This window comes from Grampus griseus (assembly GCF_964374135.1).
Source record: "Grampus griseus genome assembly, chromosome: 5".
NCBI lineage: Eukaryota > Metazoa > Chordata > Mammalia > Artiodactyla > Delphinidae > Grampus > Grampus griseus.
The window spans coordinates 126677428-126692117 of record NC_138998.1 but is presented as its reverse complement, the minus strand read 5'-3'; positions in this window follow the sequence as shown (position 1 = coordinate 126692117).

Genomic DNA, 14690 nt, shown 5'->3' with positions numbered 1-14690 from the left:
ATATTATGTACAAAATAATCTGACCAAAGACTGATAAAGACAAAATGGTAGATAATATCTTTAGAACTCTGGTTTTCATCATTTTTATACTTTAAAATATTTGAGGGACAAAATACATTGTCTTTGCAACAGTGCAAGAGATTTATTAACTAAGCCAACAATTCTTAAGAGTGAGATGCTTGAACCCTTGGGAAATAGAGACCTGGATGAATGTGAATAGAATTTTAGGGAAAACATTCCTTTAAATGATCTTTTAGACTGTTTAAAGGATATGCATTTTTTTTTCTCTGAGGTCACTGCCATAAATGCCCCTGAATAGAAGCTGAGGTTGATTGAGGGCAAGGAAGTAAGCCCAGAAGGCAGAGTTTTGATAAGCAAAATGGGACTTCAGCAACTATTATCTAAATGTTTTGAATATTTTCAGTAAAGACATTTTCTTTTTTTTTAATTTAATTCATTATTTTTATTTTTTTGGCTGCGTTGGGTCTTCGTGCTGTGCGAAGGCTTTCTCTAGTTGCGGCGAGTGGGGCTACTCTTTGTTGTGGTGTGTGGGCTTCTCATTGCGGTGGCTTCTCTTGTTGTAGAGCACGGGCTCTAGGCACACCAGCTGAAGCAGTTGGGGAGTGAGATCTCAGTAGTTGTGACTCGCAGGCTTTAGAGCACAGGCTCAGTCGTGGCAGATGGGCTTAGTTGCTCCGCGGCATGTGGGATCTTCCCAGACCAGAGCTCGAACCCACGTCCCCTGCACTGGCAGGAGGATTCTTAACCACTGGGCCACCAGGGAAGTCTCAAAGACATATTCCAAGATCATTATTAAATGAATGACCTTTGTTTTTGTTGTTGTTGTTTTCTGATTTCTTTCTCTTTAATAAAATATATGCCACAAATAATCATCAAATTTTTATCCTAAATGAGTTTGACCTGCTTTGTTTAACTTTCATTTAAGTTAACTCTATTTCAGTTAACTTCCTTAATGAGTAGGTTTATATCATTCCAAAGGAATGTAAATATTATATGGAATTTTACTCTATTTTAGCCTCAGTTACCTTTTGAGGCAGTGATTAAATTTTGATTAAATGGTAATTGCCAATAACACCACTTCATGAAAGCAGCCACATGAGACTAGATCCAACTACTAGCTATTAATAAACTGAAGGGAATGGCCAGATCTTATCAAGCAGGGAAAGTTTTTGTGATTCTTCTTTGTGTTTATAAAATATGTTAATATTTCCTCTGACCTATTCTGAAATTACCCTTTTATAGTAAACTATGAATATTTAATTAGAACACCAACAGCAAAAAGTGCTGATTTTGATCAAGTTCTGAAATTCTTTAGACTATAGAAAAGATAAATAAATATATATTCAGTAGAATCAAACTTTTACAATGTGGAAGGCAGAGGGAAGTTTAGGCTCTATAGTGTTATTTTATCACTGAAAACATGTATTATTGTAAATTGTTTAAAGGATTACAAATGAATATCTAAGGAAATTCATGACTCCTTACTTCTTAGATTATCAAAGACTCAGTTATAACAAACTTAAGGTAGTAAATCATTGTACTCAGTTTTATTTTTATAAAAAATTGCTTATGAAAAGCAGATTAGCTCCTTGGAGCTGGATATTTTTACATGGAATGGGACAGCTAAATACATTCACACATCAACCTTAACTTTTTCAAGTTCAGAAGAGTAATGGAACCAATGGCTTTCTAACGCTTCTGAACTTGAAAAATCTCTCTGTGCAGTCTTGAGAAAGCCTCAAAGTGTTCAGCCATCAAACAACTTTAGGAAGAAATGAGCATAGTTGCTACATTAACTGTCACTAATAGAGACACTAGATGAGGTAAGAGTTATCATCCCAGAATGTAAGTAAAGGATAAAAATAGTTTTAAATGCTGTTGAACATTTACAACAAATGACATATTTTTTCCATATTTAAAATTTTAATAATAATTTGGTTTCACTATAAATATGATTATATATGTGGTACATTGAGAGATATAAGCTAAGTTTATAAACACAATAAAGTATAACTGTTATACTAATTCCCCTTATCTTATAAGCTTCTGACACTTATGGCATTAGATCATGTATGAGGAATTATCTTTCTTGGCTGTAAAAGGAAGCTCTCTTCCTTTCCTCTCACACCTCTTTCCTATTGAGAACTGTCTATGCAGTAAGCAAAAAAGACCACCTCATGGTTTCAAATAATATCCATATTGAACAATATGTTTTTAATGTACTGCTATTTAGCTCCCCTTGCAGGGGAGGAAGAGAAAAGTTTGATAGCTCTTATCCTACACTGCTTTTATATAATGTCTCTCTGTTAATGACTTCTATTTGCCTAGCAAATAAAATGCATATCCCCACCTCTTCCACAACAATCTTAACATTTAAGGTCCTAAACTACAAGTAACTGCCAGAGGATGCAGTGTAGCCAGTGTCTCATGGTTATAACCACATTTGATCTTCCCAGCAACACACTGAGGCAGATACTCTTATTATTCCCATTTTTCAGGAATCTGAGTCCCAAATAGGTTAGGAAAATTAGTTAATCACAAACTTAGTGAGAGACAGAGCTAGTTTAGAATCCAGATTTTGTCTGGTTTAGTTTCATCAGGGTGAGGTTCTGTGCCTTTATTCATACTGTTCTATTTACCACTGACAAAATTTTAGCAACCACTCCTATTCATGATTTTCACAGGTTTTCTCTCATTCCTTTTGGCTCCATTGAGGCTGTTTCTCATCTCACTCTATCAGGCATTGGGATCCAGTTTGCCTTAGTTATACCCAGGATGATTTGGGCTGAAAGTAACATCATACTGATATAAGAGTGGCATGAAAACTCTATTTGATGACTAGTAAAGACTACTGTGTTGGTTAGCAGTGCAATAACGACAACAAGTAAACAGGCTTTTTGGAGCTTTGGATGCTCCCATTATTAAGGTATCCTTAATGGTTCTGTATATGGTTTTTAAAAAGCTACAGGGTTTCTAAGCATCATGCCCTCAAAAACCAATATCTAAATGTAGGAGGGAAATGAACTTTTGCATATTTCTCACTTTTTATGATGGAATCCCTCTTCTCAGATTGCCCAAGAAGTTCTATTGGCCAGTATTAATTAGTTCAACTAATTTTAACATAGATTTACTCTAACATATATTTCTTAAGATCTTAGTATGTCAGAAATAAGTACTGTTATAAGCAGTGAGGATCCATTCATTAACAAAACAGACACTCCTTGTTTTTTTGAGGTTTGAATTCTAGTTAGTAAAGACAGATACTAAACAACAGCAAAATACATTTATATGTCAGGTTGAAATAAGTGATAAGAAGGAAAAATATATAAATAATACACTATAAGAAGATGTTAGATGCACTAATAGTATTCAGACATCAAGTAATACAGACTTAAAATTTTAAGTGGAAAACTTGGGAAATTAAATGCACCAACAGTGGTGAGAAAAATTGTAAAGGAAAAGTAAATGCAAATTAGGTTTGGAGAATAAAAGGACACAGGAGGGTTCAAGGAAGAGTCCTTGATTCTGCAGTAAAGTGCTTGGGGAGACAATGATGCTATTGATGGGGAAAACTGGATGTCTTCTCTCCAAAGAAATTGGAGGAATTCACTGGGATACACAAAGGAAACTATTATAGATATCAGTGCCCAGATCACAGCCAGCCATCATATGGCATTTGTCCTTCCCATATGCTCTCTTGCCCATAAAAATGAATTTTGACATTCGACAAACTCTTGCCATATAATTAGAACCCTGCTTAACCTTTACACCATCTCATCCTTTAGTCTGAAAGGAAAAAAAAAATTCTTAGATATATGTGTTAGACTGTCCTCAGAGACCAAAATAACCTAACATGAAAATAATGACCCCAGTGAAAAAAGAAATAAGACAAAAGAAAATAACTCAACATACCCGCAAATAATATACCATAGAGGCTTCCCATATTAGTTTCTCAGGGCTGCTATAACCAATTACCACAAACTGAGTGGCTTCAAACAATAGAAATTTATTTCATCACAGTTCAGAAGGCTAGAAATCCAATTTCAAGGTATCATTAGGACATACTCCCTATGAAGGCTATAGGGAATAACCCTTCCTTGCCTTTTCCTAGCTTCGGAACATTCCCAGCAATCCTTGGTGTTCCTTGGCCTATGACTGCGTCATTCTGTTCTCTGCTTCTGTCTTTACATGGACATTTTATCTGTGTATATATCTGTTTGTCCTCTCCCCTTCTCATAAGAACACCAGTCATTGGACCTAAAGACAATTTTAATCCTTTGTAACCTCATCTTAATTTAACTAATTATGTCTATAAAGATTATATTTCCAAATAATATTCTGATCATTCTGAACTTCCAGCTGAACATGAGTTTTCAACTAATTACACTTATGAAGGTAAATATAAGATCGTAATAAGATGAAAAGGAACTATCAGAGAATAGAAAGGAATACATACATTTAAAATATAATTGATTAAACAAAAATTAAATTGAAAAGTTAAAGATAAGTACATCAAAATAGCTCGGCATTGGGCTTCCCTGGTGGAGCAGTGGTTGAGAGTCTGCCTGCTGATGCAGGGGACGGGGGTTCGTGCCCCGGTCCCGGAAGATCCCACATGCCATGGAGCAGCTGGGCCCCGTGAGCCATGGCTGCTGGGCCTGTGCGTCCGGAGCCTGTGCTCTGCAACGGGAGAGGCCACAACAGTGAGATGCCCGCGTACCGCAAAAAAGAAATAAAATAGCTCAGCATGGAACTAAGAAATAAAGAAATAAGACACAGGGAAAAAAATTATAATTTAATTAAAAATAGACAGTCATTCTACGGAATAGAAGTTCTTTAAAGATTAATCCAACTAATAAGATTTTTAGAAATGCCATCTAATAATTCCATATTGTAAACATGTAATTTTAGAAAGATCAAATAATAGAATATAAAGATTAACTAATAGTTTTAGAAATCCAAATAACAGGAAATCTAAAGAGATAAGAGGAAAAAAGGGAATATTATTAAATGAAATAAGAAAACCTCCTACAGCACCATGAATCTTCAAACATAAATATTCTACAGATTTATTGTTAGAATCAATAAACAAATTAATTAAGGAAAAACTCCTAAACATTTCTTGGAGAGAAAAGAAGTCAGCTACAAAGAAATGAGAAACAGATTAGTGTAAAATTTCTTATCATCAAACTGGATGCTATAATTCCACTGAGCTTTGCCTTCAGATTTCTAAGGGTAAATTGTTTTCAGTTAAGAATTCCATAAACCATCAATCAAGTGCAGGGATGGAATAATATGAACATTTCCCCCATGCATTTTCATTGGAAGATATTTGAGGATATACTCCAATAAAATTTAATTTGAATAAACATGAAAGTTTTCACTGAGGTGGCGACATTTAAGCTGAAATCTGAAGGACAAGATCTCAGTCATATAAAAATTCAGGGAAGAATATTCTAGGCAGAAGATATCTAGCTAGTTATGTAAAGAAGTTGTATAGCATGGTCACGTGCTCAGAATTGGTGTGGATAAGGGGTAGAAGTTTCAGAAGAGTGGAAGTGCTTAGAGTGAGGAAAAAATAAGAAAAACATGTCAATAAATTGGATGCTGAGAATCAGAGAGAGCTCATATGAAATTAATTTGCCACTGAGCCAATTTAAATGGTATCCCACTTCACTGAAAATAAAGTCATAAATACTCAGTCCAACTGTTAATTCAATCCACTCTTTCTCTAATTGGGATTAAGTAATAAGAATCATTGGTATAAAAACTATGTAAATAAAGTCTTGCAAATGATTTCAATAAAATCCTTCATACTTTTTTTTACCAACAGAACATTCTAAATTACAGTTTAAAAATACCCATGCTTAAGATGGCAGTTATTAGGATTACAATTTAATTCAATTTAAACAGAAGATATTAACTGATTTGAAATTTCAGAATCATTACTCCTAAATGAAAAAAAAATGTGTTTGGTAGAATGGGGGAAAAAAGAGCTGTCATATTATCATGACTCCATAAATACACACTTTAGAACAAACTCTGGATAAATGTACATTTTCTTCCATACTTTTCAAATTTTAGAATGACTTTCCCACTTAAAAGACAATGTTGAAACCGAGCAGTTTCTCTCTTAAAATCCACCAGTTGCTCAGAATCACTGATAATTAATTTAACTATATATCTGGTCTATTCTACAATATTTTGGATTTTTCTTGCTTTCAAGATTTCTAATTGATTTTCTTTGTCGTATTGGGAGAAGGAATGCTTGCTTTCTTAACAAATTCTTAATATTATTTCATCTTAACATCAATTCTTTCCATCTCCTAACCATTCCATCTTTTCTTTGGAATTTATAGACCAATGGGCTTCCTTGACAATTTGACTGATTCTTTAATTTTTGTATCATAACTTTCTCATTTGACTTCTTGGAATTTTTGTTTCTTTCTCTCTCTCTCTCTCTCTCTCTCTCTCTCTCTCTTTTAGTACCTTTATGCAATGCTGAAGATGATTAGTTTTCAATTTTTGGAATCTTCTTTAAAAAAAAAGCATGGAAGATTTAATTATGCTTACAGAACACAGTGTAAATGAAGTTTTATCAAACTTGACAAATAAATTAGGTTCCTAGACCGAATTCCAGTGTTTGGAGTTGAACACCAGCAGGGTGTCTAAGAATTTAACTCACTTCTGACCCCATCTACCTGGAGACAGAACCAAGTTTTACAGGTTAAGGGCTCAGAGCCACAAGACTGCCCCCCTCCCCCACTTCAGATGCCAGTCACAATCCCAGGTTGTAACCTGTACTTCTGACCCATTGGCTATAAATCAGATCTTCCCAAGTCCCCCTCCTTGGGTTCAATTAATTTGCTAGAGCAGCTCACAGAACTCAGAGAAACATTTTACTTACTAGATTACCAATTAACTATAAAAGGATATACTCAGGAACAGACAGATGGAAGAGATGCATAGAGCAAGCAGTGTGGCAAAGGGCTCATAGCCTACATGCCCTCTCCAGGTGCACCCCTCTCCCTGAATCTCCATGTGTTTACCAACCCCAAAGCTCTCCAAACACCATCCCTTTGGGTTTTTATGGAGGTTTTAGTACATAGGCATGACTCGTTAAATCTTTGACCATTGGTGATTGAACTCAATCTCCAGCGCCATTTTCCTCCCCAGAGGTCTGGTGTTTACCCACCCCAAAGCTCTCTAAACACCAGCCCTTTGGGTTTTTATGGAAGTTTTATTACACAGGCATGACTCATTAAATCTTTGGCCATTGGTGATTGAACTCAGTCTCCAGTGCCTTTTTCCTCCTCAGAGGTCAGGGGTTGGAACTTGCAGTTCTAATCACATGGTTGGCTCCATTGGCAACCAGCCTCCATTCTTAAAAGGCTTCCATAAGTCACCTCATTCATATAACAAAAGACACCTTTATCAATCTCAGCACTTAGGGAATTCCAAGGGTTTTGAAAGTCAGAGCCAGGAACCATGGATGAAGATCAAACATATATGAGGAATATATTTTGGTCATCTGAATGACCAAATATATATTTCTTATAAATCACAATATTACAACAACAAAATATCTGCTTCATTGAAGTTGGAAAGAAAATGTGAATTCATTTAACAGAATTAAAGGACCTGCTATTTTCATCTTACAGATCTACTCTAAATTCTGTCTATAATTAATAGAAAAATATTTACATATAATATTAACTTTTCAAAGGTAGTCGCAAAAGTCTAAAGTAAGAATATAGATGCCTATGTGATAGGGCGATAGAAGATGGCAAAAACTGGTAAATCATACACAGTGATAACAACATATTTTTTAGCTACATGGAGATAAACAACAACAAAAGTGAAGTATGGATGGTTTTGTAGAACAGGAATAAGCATTAGGAAACTATTGATTTTCTTACAAGCCATTATTATTGGATATTTCTGAAATTTTGTGTGTGTTTTGATTTCATACACAAACATTTACACACACACATAGCACAGGGAGATCAGTTCGGTGCTTTGCGACGACCTAGAGTGGTGGGATATGGAGGGTGAGAGGGAAGCTCAGGAGGGAGGGGATATGGGGATATATGTATGCATATGGCTGATTCACTTTGTTGTACAACAGAAACTAACACAGTATTGTGAAGCAATTATACTCCAATAAAGATCTATTTAAAAAAATGTTATAGAGGTAGAGTTTGGTAGATGAATGGTTTACTTTGGATTTTCCCAGAGGTTGACAGAGTGGGAAAGAGTCCTCTATTAAATTAATAAATCAATATTTAGTAAATAAATATTTAGTGCATACATATTCCATATATAAGGCAATATATCAGTGCTGGAAATACAAATTTACATAAGCAGAAACCATGCTCTTAAGAAATTAATAACTGTGGATGAGTATGTATATTAATAAATGCCACACTTGTGATAAACATATAATACAGTTAAGAGTGGAAAAGAATGAAAACATGCAACAGGCAGTGGTTAATTCCTAACAAATATATTTTGAGGCCATGCATGGCCAAATTATCATGTCACTCTTTTAATAACTTCCTTCATTGCTCTCATAACTATCTAATATTTTCTTTGGTTTATTATTTACTCATACATTTATTGTAAAATTTTTCTTAAAAATTAAAACTTTCTGACAGTGGAAACTTCATCCATTGTGGGTTTTCAACACATAGAGCAGTTTCTTTGGTAAATAGTAGGCTCTCAATAAGGCTTTATTGAGTGAAAAAATTATGTCAATTGGAAAATGTTATATATGCATGGCATAGTATGATATATACAAATAGAGATTATATATATATTTATTTATATAATATATAGATTATTTACTTTAAAGATAATATCTTGTACATATATAAATTATATAGAGAGAGAGACAGAGAAAGATTATTTACTTTAAAGGAATTGATTCACACGACTGTGGGAATTGTCAAATTCAAAATATGTAAGGTAAGCCAGGAGCAGGCTGGAAATTCAGGTAAGAGTTGATAACACATTCTTTATTCCCCAGTTGTATTGAGATATAATTGACATACAACATTATGTAAGTTTAAGACATACAACGTGATGATTTGTTGTATGTATATATTGCGAAATGATTACCGCAATAATGTTAGCATATCCATCACCTCATATAATTTTCATTTTGATTATTGTGGTGAGAACACTTAAGATCACTCTGAGCAACTTTCAAGTATAAACCACAATATTGCTAACTATAGTCGTCATACTGTATTAGATCTCCAGAACTTATTCAGCTTAAAACTGCAAGTTTGTACCCTTTGACCAACATCTTCTAATTTCCCCACAAAGACCCTATCCCACCCCTGGCAACCACGAATTAACTCTCTGTTTCTATGAATTCAGCTATTTTAGATTCCACACATAAGTGAGATCATACAGTATTTGTGACTTATTTCACTTAGCTTAATGACAAGTCTATCCATGTTGTCAAAAATGGCAGGATTTCCTTCTTTCTTATGGCTCTGTATTATTTTATATAAATATATGTATATACAATTTCTATTATATATAACACAGCTATATATATGGATATAATATATATATAATAGACTAGAATATATTTGTGTGTGTGTGTGTGTGTGTGTGTGTGTGTGTGTGTGTGTTTTATCCATTCATCCATCCACAGACACTTTGTTTTCATGTCTTGGCTATTGTGAATAATTCTGTAACAAACATGGAAGTGCAGATATCTCAAGACTGAGATTTTATTTCCTTCAGATATATACCCAGAAGTGGAATTGCTGGATCATACGGTAGTTCTATTTTTAATTCTTTGAGGCAGCCTCTGTATTGTTTTTCACAGTAACTGTACCAATTTACATTCCCTCCAATAGTGCACAAGTGTGTACTTCTTCCTTCTATATCCTCTCCAGCACTTGTTTTCTTTTGTCTTTTTGATAATAGCCATTCTAAGAGGTGTGAGGTAATATTTAATTGTGGTTTTGATTTGATTTTCCCTGAGGCTTACTGATGTTGAGCACCTTTTCATGCACCTGCTGGCAATGCATTCTTGAGACAGAATTACCCAGGGCAGACCAAAAAGGCTAAAAAATCAGGTAAGGGTCCTACGCTGCAGTCTCCAGGGACCTCAGTCTTTGCTCTTAAAGGATTCAACTGATTAGACAAGGCCTGCCCACATTATGGAGGGTAATTTGATTTACTCAAAGTCCACTAACTTAAATATTAATTACATCAAAAAATTTTATTGCAGAAACATCTACACTGATATTTGATTAAAAAAAGAATTGGGCACAATGACAAAGCAAAATTGACACATAAAATTAACCATTATGCTATATAATAGGAAAAATGCTCTCAAGTTTTAAAATTGAAATAAACACTTATGTAGAACAAATACTCTTCTAAACTTTATAAATATTTGTTCATTTAATCATCATACATCATATATCTCTATAAGGTAACAACTACCATTTCCCCCACTTTAAAAATTTGGTGGGGGGAGTGGGGTGTTGGTTAATAACTTGTCCAAGATGAAAAGATAGAGCTGGGATTCAAACTCAGTCTTGCTTCAGCTACCATACTGTATTGCCTCCTGGATGATTAAGCTTGAAATTACTGTCTCTTAAGAGCAGAAATAAAATTAGAAGTGTTCTCTACCCTTCTCATTAAAGGATATATACACACATAATATTTGAATCTGTATGAGACTGACTCTATAGGAAAATCTATATTCCAAGGACATTTCCAGTTCGTCAAGAAGTTGAAGCACCAAATGGTTAATCTAACTCACTCTGTTCCTTTTTAAATATTTTAAATTGATAGCAGCATTTTAAAGTAAAAGGACATCCTTAAAATAGAGTGGGAAAAATAAAACCAAAGTGACAGTCACTGAGGAGTAGCAAAGGGTTGGGACTGCATCAGTCTCCACTAAATAGCTTAGGTTGCCCAAATGTTATATATACTCTTGATAAAACAAAGTTCAATTTTCACCATTTGTAGTTTAAATCATTGTGTCCTTACTGTTTAGTATGAAAACAGAGAATTAACTATGTTTTCTTCTTCTTTTAGGGGTGACTGACCTTACCAACAATGCAATCTGTCCTCCTACAAAAGACGGAAAAACATCAGATGGCTCTATATTTGGCTGCATATAAAGTTCACTGAATATGATAATTTGTTGCTTTTCTTCTTTTATATTTGTTTTATTATGTGCCTGCTGTGTTCTCAATGTCTTGGACCTGGATCCTCTAAATTTAGATTTTTTTTTAAATTTCAATTTATCTTCTGGGGGGCATTTCAACTCACACTAAGACAATCTAAACTTATGTTTCATTCACTTTGACTGACACAACATATTGCTTTACTACTTTGGTACAATTTCTTGACCCCCAAGTTTATAACATCAGAGGTGCTGGCAGAAAGTATACAAAATGACATCGCCCTCAAAGATCACTAGAGCCATATGTTATCTGTTCCTAATTGAAAACACTTTATCATGCCAGATACAGATTGAGTGTGCTCTGTTTCCCAAGTTTGATTTTATGTTTTCTGAAAGTCAGGTGTATCTGGTGGTTATATTCTGACAGAAGAACTTCTTGTATTCCCATGTAGCATTGTATAGACATCATAGATTTACAGTGTATTGAAATGGATGCAACTGACTCTTGTTTTTGTTCAAAGTTAAAGACAGTATGAGTAAAGCAAACTTTTCCAAGTGTTTATAAACTAGTAACACACGGCATGAAGTTGTTCCACTCATTTACTTGTATCAGCATGTTTTTTAGTACAAGATGGAAATTAGATGATGAGATATACTAAAGTCATTGAAGATACACTTTTCTTAATTTAAAATATCATGAAGTTCCTGAGATTTCAGAATGAATGCTAGGAACAAAACAGTAAACAAATAATAAAAAGCCAAACTTTCTCTTACTGAAAAGAATGGTGGGCTGTGGTTTTAGAATTTAATAAAACATGATGCTTTATGTAGACTGACTCTAAGGTTTGTTCCAAGTGTATAACTTAATAATGTTATACTTATTGGCCATTTCTCTCTGTTACCATTGAGACAATATTTTTACTTAATTTTTTTCTACATATTGTGTTGCACTTTAATCAAATAATCTAAACAACAGGTAGAATATTTTGTTGTCTTTAAAGAAAAAACATTCTGATGATTTCTTATGAAGAACCAACTGCTATTTCATCGTTTCTAATTGTATGGCTGATACTGGAAACTTTTAAAAGGATCACCCTAGTGGAATGAGGAGTAGAACAATTCTCCCTTGAGGGACTTATCAACCCCTATATTGTGCCTAAATTATTTCCTCTTAAGTGGCCTCCTCTCACCTATTTTTGCAATCTCGCCACATGTTCTCTCCATGCAGCCTGAGTGATCTTTATAAGAGAGAAAAATCTGATCATGTGACAGTTCTGGCAAACTCCTTTTTTTTTTTTTTTTTTTTTTTTTTTTTGCGATACGCGGGCCTCTCACCGCTGTGGCCTCTCCCGTTGCGGAGCACAGGCTCCGGACGCGCAGGCTCAACTGCCATGGCTCACGGGCCCAGCCGCTCCGCGGCATGTGGGATCTTCCCGGACCGGGGCACGAACCCCTGTCCCCTGCATCGGCAGGAGGACTCTCAACCACTGCGCCACCAGGGAAGCCCCAAACTCCTTTTATAGCTCTTCATGGCCTTCAGGATAAGAGTTGAAATTCCTGACACACATACATGTTCTGATTCCTGACCAAATCTCTAAACTCAGATTGGCACCTACTTTGCTTTCATCTCTGAAGGTTCAGTACACTGGCCTCTACTTCACACTCATCCACAGTTCATTTGCATTAAACCTTCAAATTTTAGTTCAAATGTCACTTTCCAAGAAAGCTTTTTCTGGCTCATTAGATTAGGGCAGTGTTCTCAATTTTGTGCCATTATTTTTACCTTCATATTACTTATCACAGTTGTAGTTAAGTTAAAAAAAATATTGATTAAGAACTAGTCATCTCAAAGGACTATAGGTCCATGAGGGCAGGTTCTCTGATTTTTGTGATTTCCTATAAAGCAAGCACCAAGCACAATGATGGTCACATATAAAGCACCTAATAAAAATGAACAGGATCACTGTGCAGAAAGAATAGGAGATTTGGGGATTCTAAGTGACTTACGCAAGGTTATGTAGCTATACGTAGTGGAACCAGGAATTATATCCAGAACTACCTGACTAAATTTCTAAGCTAGTTAATGTGTGATTCCACCTCAAACACTAATTTGTCATGACGTCTTTATTTTAAAATGCTTTGGCATAGATAGACACAGTGATTTTAATCTGTGCTCATTAATTGAAACTTCAATGCTAAAGTAATTAGTTGTCTAATTGGGAGTTTCCAATCTCAGAATGGACAATTAGTATTATATCAGAAACCCAACACACATGAAGCTTCAGTTACCATATTCACATTTTACAGGAAGTATATTTAAAAAGAGCTTTTATTGTTGGTTAAAAATGTATTCAAACTATGAATTTTAGTTAAAATATCTTAAAGGCATTTTCTACTCTTGCATGAACAGGGTAGCAATCTCCAATGAGAGGTGTAGCTAGAACATTAGGGTTATGTCTCTAAGTTTTTTTTTTTGTTGTTGTTTTTTCCCCAAGTCATTGAATTACGAGGGTTTCTGGATGCCTGATGCAGAGAGTAAGGGTAATAAAATACTGTCTCTAGTGAACCTTTAATGTAAGGGTATGGATGGAGCCCCACAGAAGGACAAAGACCAAACACATATTCTGAACTAGTTTGTGTATTAGTCTTCACATGAGGCAGAATATGGTCTTCAAGTTTCTTTCCTTATAACCTTCTAATAAGGTTGTTGTAATCTCTCTCTCATCCCCAAAGTCTTTGGGGAATATCATTATCTTCTATATAAAACCTAAGAGATGTGCACAAACAAACTGATTCAGCTAAGTCTTAAACTACTGTGTCAAAAGCCCTGGGCTAAATGCATAATAGGACCATCAACAAATATAGTTCTTCACAGAGAAAGAATAAATTGGTGGGAGAGATTTAAGGCTTGTTGAATTTTAAGTCTGTTTTGAAAATCTAGCTGAGAACATTTTGAGTTAGGCATATGTGTATGGAACTAAGAACTAAAGAGCTCTATTTAGAGATTTGAAAAATATTAATAAACAAATGGATACGGAAGCAGCTAGACTCTCCAGGGAAACTGCTAATAATAAGAAAAGATAATGGCCAGAGACCAGGGATCACCAGTAAGATTGTTGTTTTCCCAAAGTTAAAGACCATGTTCTGTTTTTTTTTTTTTTTTTTTTTTTGTGGTACGCGGGTCTCTCACTACTGTGGCCTCTCCTGTTGCGGAGCACAGGCTCCAGACGCGCAGGCTCAGCGGCCATGGCTCACGGGCCCAGCCGCTCCACGGCATGTGGGATCTTCCCGGACCGGGGCACGAACCTGTGTCCCCTGCATCGGCAGGCGGACTCTCAACCACTACGCCACCAGGGAAGCCCCCATGTTCTGTTTTTAATGGAAGCATTTTAAAAGGTCTAAGACATTTTTCAAAGTACTTAATAAATGTTTGTAATGAATAAATAAATAAACCAATTTAGCAACAATTAAGAGAGAATTAATTGGTCTTTATTATTAAACAGAAAAG